Here is a 6373-nt window from a genome sequence, read left to right on the forward strand (position 1 = left end):
ATGCTGCGCAGGGTTTTGAATTATGGGTAATGTAAGGTTGGGCTCGAGATAATTACATTATTTTGAGTACGGAAAGTTTATTATGAGTATGGATGGAGTAGAGCCGTACAGGTTAGGTAAGGTTGGATAAGGTAAGGTATAAATAATTATGGTTACATAGATTATGGTAGATGGGGAAAAGCTAGACAAGTTTAGGCAAAATCAACAATGTGAAATACAGAGAGAGTAGGCAAGGTTTTAAAATATATGGAAGTGGTCAATTCTTTTGATGTTTTCGGAATTGCGTTTGAGTTTAAATACGTTATTGGCAGAGTGAGCTGATGATTGCTTGAGTGCTGTCTAATGTTGCAATTGATTAGATATGAATTGTGACTGTGAGTATTGGAATTCTTTACAGGAGTTGTTTTGGTGGAAGTGTGCTATTTTAATGATGGCTTTTTGAAATTTATTGTTTTTAGAAGTGATAAGATATAGAACTGTGAGTATATATTGTATATGCCTTAATGATGGAGTTGTTTGTGGTGAGTGAATTGGTTATGATGTGAAAAGAGTGCGCTGGTGATTGAATTGACTAGGTGTGTTATTGATGTGATTTATATTATTATATTGAGCTGTTTGTATGCAGGTAATGTTGAAATTATATGTGTGAAAAGGGACTGTTGCGGCATGATTGTCCCTTATGTGCTGGTTCATTATAATTTTATGATCAAACAACTTCGATAATTATCATGCCGTTATTCTTCCGGTTGATTTTCACGTCAGTTTGGCGTTGATAAGCTTCACTCAATGAATAAACTTGGACATAATCCTGGATACTTTACAAAACGGTTGAGTGCTGGACGCTGCAACCCTTAATTTAATGCAAATCGACCGCAATAATGTAGGACAGTTATATACCGTCCATATGTTTATCCTTCTCATTTAAAGGATGTGATCCCTCATTTTCCAAGCCGCAAATTACTAGCCGACAACTCATCTTCCAAGCCACAAATTACTAGCCGACAACTCAACTTCCAAGCCCTAAATTGCTAGTCGGCAACTCTGGAGCTCAAAGTATATATATACTACCCACATGCCGAGTTTGCACTCAGTTCCCCATGTAACGCGCATGATGTGCAGGATTTGTCGAGATGCCACTTGAATGTAAACGTTCATGTTCTTATGTATAAGCTTTTTACACATTCCTGGTACCAGTTCCTTTTACTTGCAGTATTCATCAATTTTAGATCTTTAGCTTTTAACCCATTCTTGTTACGTACTGGAATATAATCAGAAAAAGTTCGTAACACTCACAGTGATCACCTTGCTTCATTCCACTCATTGTTAATAAGAATTAATTAATGTTCATTGAGTCAAGGTTTTTTTTTTATTTTTTTACGAGATAAAGTTTCAGAACCATGTATATTTTTACAATTCAGTTTAGGAAGCAGTTTTATAGCATTGCATTTGCTAGTTATAAATAAGCTCCACAGCATATGTTACTAACTTATTAAGTAAAAGTTATGCTATGTGCATATTGTTCATTGCACGGCGTTTTATTCCCATTTTATATGCAATTTATGCGATGGTGTTATTTTTCAATTATATTTATAATTTTAACACTTCTGATAATAAAATATCCTGCATAACTTAGCAAAGAACAACATCAAGCTCCTAAAAATGCTTTCGTAATATTTGTATAATAAATTAACGTCTCATATACCAGCCATAACTTCCTAGATGCCGTTCTGTCTGTGACGAAAGCAATAAGTATTCTTATAAATGATGGTGCAGGTACCAGGTAGAGTATAGAGATTTTGTATACAAGGCCGGTGTGCAAATACGCGGTCGAAAGCTTTTGAAATGTCTCGGAAGACCAAGCCCTCAATTTTGTGTTTTGTGCTAAACGTATGACGAAGGTCTCGTGTAGCATCGGTAAGTTATTATTTATTATTTGAATCAGTTAGTAAGAAGTCACTGGGCTCTGTGTCGTGAGATCCTAAAACATGAATCAATACCGAATACGATAGATCAGCATACTCATTCTTGACTATGGTTTTTTTATTATAAATACCACTAGATGCGTCAAAGATATCCTTGTTTCGTACTCAACTACTCATATGCACCAAAATGGCTTTTTGAACATGAAGTCATATATTGAAGTCATTAAATCTAATTTCTTTCATTAAAAGGAAGTATGGTAAATCACATTTCAAAGTTACTGCTCATGAATTATCTATTCCAGATAGGTAAATAATAAGCGATGAAAATGTTCCCACCAACTTCCGGTGGAAGCTCTAAGCTAATGACACTTATTTATTAAAAATCTCCGAAATAATAAAAATTCGAAAAGTTCCACTATTGTTTTTCGTCATTTCTGGTTCCTCTGTCGCGGATTCATCATAAACGGATTTTATCGTATGGCGGAATGGTTAGCGCCGAAAATTTTATCTCGTATTTCCAGCTGATGAGCATGAGTCCTTTGCAACTTTGCAAGATACTACACACGAGTGGCGAGTACGTAGTGCCTTATGCCTGGAATTTCCCAATGAAAAGCTGCTGGGTCAGGTGATTCCGAATTTTGGGGGGTCATCTTGCGGCTACTTCTTCAGTCTCGAGGTCAGTACCTCACAGACCACAGTCACGGACTTACGGAGTCACGACTCACGGACAATGACATTATGAATATTATTGTTTAGACTCGGCGGCCTCAGCCCTCTGTTGCCCACTTGCCCTCACCTCACGCCTCAGTGCTCAGTGGCCTCATCTGTCACGTGCATAGTGGCAAACCAGTGGTCTTTTATAATCAGTACATTTTTAATATCCTCAAACTCATTTACTCAATATTTATCCCAATTTCTTATGTATGATTATTCTGGTATCCATGATACTTTACTGGTCTCCTTATAGGACTCAAAAATGAACTTGAGGAAGAGTCTAAAAAACTCTCTGCTTTGCCACTAATAAAAACTACTATGGTCACGTGTCACCTGCCCCGCGTGCGCGTAGTTATCTTCATTCTTCAAGTTCTGTGTTTTGCCTTATCAGGCTTATCCTACCTGGCCACTGGCCAGTGGACACCTGGGGACCGGACAACAGTTGTATTAAAAAAAAATTATAAGGTTTGGTTCTCACAAATTTTCAAACTAGTGCTACTTCATTTGCAATTATTAATTAATGCTTTGGCAGCTTTGCTGTGTGTATTTTTCTGATAATTTTAAAAATTTATCAAAATAATATATATCAATGCTGAAGCCTTATAAAAATAGTAAAAGATATTAATTTCTAAATCTAAATGGTCCTACATTAATTAATCTGGAATTTTGGACAGAATTTTTTAGAAAACATGATGAAAATTTTTAATTAATTAGTAATTTTGAAAATTGTACATAAAATATGTGTCTTTTTTGTATTTTATATCAAAGAAACTAGCCTAACTAGGCAATGCCAACTAGACTCCTGCGTTTGGCATTTTGTTTATTCCGAGACGAGACGAGACAACTGGCTCTGTCCCGGTTCGCAATAAAAACCGGGACAATTTTCAGCCCTCCGTAGGAATTCTGGGACGATACCGAGACGAGACGAGACATCCCGGTTAAAATAAGCACCTTAAAATTTCCCGGAATTTATAGCATTTTAACGAGACATAATGAGACGAATCAATTATTGATGTGGTATAAACTTTGGTTTACCATCATACATTTATTAACAGAGCTGGGCAGCGCTACTTTGAAATATAGCGGCCGCTACCGCTACATGCTCTAAATGTAGCGACCGCTACAATTGCTTAAAGGTAGCGCCGCTACCGCTACGAAAATGTAGTGGCCGCTACATGTAGCGCGCTACTGCCCACCTCTGGACTAACAACTAACATGTTGACACTAGTAACAGGCTGAGGTTGACAACATTACACCGAAAACTTTCGTAAAGTTTTATTCTGTAATTTATATTATGTATGTATCATGCTGGTTTTTAAATAATATTTAATACTATTAAGTAAAACCTAAAGGCTTTATCTATAAATGTAGCGGTAGCGCTGTAGCGGCAAAACCTCGTATCGCTACTTAAATATGTAGCGGGCGCTACCGCTACCGCTACTGAAAATGTAGCGGCTGCTACATGTAGCGCGCCACTGCCCACCTCTGCATTTATATAATAACTTGAGACGTATCCTTTTACTATTCAGATTGGAGCTCGGCAATTGAAATGATTTTTGCTACGAATACATGTTGTAGTTTATTATGGTACTTAATCTTGACAAGCAAATACAAATGAAAAAACACGTTTTTTTTTAATTGTGTTCTATGATGGTTTGGAGGAGGCCATACTAGCTGTAGCTGGTGACATCGGCTGACTGGACAGACTTTGATTTGCCTCCAGCTCAATCACAGAATCAGATTCATCGATCTTGCCTTAAGCAATCTCCTTCAACAAAAAGTTTGGAAAGAAATATCAACAACATTTTAAAATACAACAAAGTTTAAGTTGTAAAAAATATAATAGTTTGATCTTCAAAAAAGAACTCGATATATCCATGTGTATCCTTTCTAAATAACGTTAAACAAGCCCAAGTGTTTGATAACAATTTAGGAAACTGCGCAATTGTGAAGATTTCCTGGAGGCGTAGCACAAAATTTTACTAAAGGCAGAGATAATCTAATACTAGCTTTAGTATTATTAGGACTATCTTACCAGGACTCCACTCAACTGTCTACTAATTGGCCGACTAATCTAGACACTGCGTCCCTACTCCTTATGCGCTCCATGGCGCCTGAACTCGTTCCGAACGCATAATGAACTCGACTCATATTCGTACGATTCCCATAAGTGCCATCGAAGCCTTAGTTAAGGCTTAAGAGTAACATTTTTGACTCAATACTCAGCTATACATCGACAGGTTTGCGGTGTTTGTCGGACCACTAATTAACTGCCATGTCAGTTAGTCAGACAAATTTTGCTAAATCTGCAATTAACTCAATTTAACCGGTAACTGTCTATGGCCCTATTGGTAATAAAGGGCTAACTTGTCATTCTTTAACCCATGTCATTGAAATAATTTGCATCGTAATCGAAAAACTTGTTTTGTCTTAAATAATTAAGACAAATCTCGTCTCGTCTCGTTATGTCTCGTTTCAAATCTGTCTGTCTCGTCCCGGTTCATAATTTACCGGGACACAAGTTTTAAAGTCCGGGACAGAAGTCTTGTCTCGGTTCATACGTTTATTCCGGGACAAATTTTACCTTCTGCCCCGTTATTTTTTTCCCGGAATTTTCTCGTCTCATTTCGTCTGTCCCGGTTCATTTCGAGAAAATTATTTCGAGACGCAGGAGTCTAATGCCAACAGCCTTTAAGCTTCAAAATATATTAAATTGACTGGCAATGACTGCCAAGAAAGCCAAGTGCGGCAAGTGGCAAGTGCCAATATGCCACTGTGCAGTAAGTAAGTACCATAAAATGGGGTTACTTTGACCGGGGGGTAACTTTGACCACTTTTCGTTTTTTAACAAAAACCCCCAAAACTCAAAAATGATATGACATAGAAAAATTTTGACAATGGCCACCAAAGGCCTAATACTGAGGCTACATAACAGTGACCATAGTGGCAAAGCAGAGAGTTTTTTAGACTCTCCTTCAAGTTCATTTTTGAGTCCTAATGTCCTATATGTAGACCAGTAAAGTATCCTGGATACTTGCATTATCATACATAAGAAATTGGTTTAAATAATGAGTAAATGAGGAAATTAAAAATGAACTGATTCTAAAAAATCCGTGGTTTGTCACTATGCCTAACACAATAGAAAGATTTTAAAAGTTAGCATATCTAATAGGTTAAAAAATTAAAAATGTGACCCACGAAAAAGAGCTATTATTTAAAGCCTGTTGGAGTACCCCCTCCAATTTTTTTATTTTTTGGTAAATTAACTCCAGGTTTTGATGCATTGTAGTAGAACTCTTCTTGTTACATATGCAAAAGACAAATTTTAGGAAAGTGTCATAGTTAGCAAATGGGGGCGCCGCCCCCCAATGGGGTAACTTTGACCACCTAATGGCAGCCGTGACGGGGTAACATTGACCGGCTTGGAAATTAAGTTACCATAGGTACCTATATAACATATTTTATGTTCGATACACCTATTAATGTTTTTTTCTTTATGTTTCAGACTTTACAGAGTCTTATATATGGTAATTTTAACTTAATTTCAAAACCGGTCAATGTTACCCCGTCACAGCTGTCATTAGGTGGTCACATTTCGCCCATTGCCCCCCATTTGCAAACTATGACACTTTCCTAAAATTTGTCTTTTGCATATGTAACTAGAAGAGTTCTACTACAATGCACCACAACCTGGAGTTATTTGGAGTTATTTTACCAAAAAATAAAATTGATTTTAC

The sequence above is a fragment of the Hyalella azteca genome, unplaced genomic scaffold (assembly GCF_000764305.2).
Source record: "Hyalella azteca isolate HAZT.00-mixed unplaced genomic scaffold, Hazt_2.0.2 contig1897, whole genome shotgun sequence".
NCBI lineage: Eukaryota > Metazoa > Arthropoda > Malacostraca > Amphipoda > Hyalellidae > Hyalella > Hyalella azteca.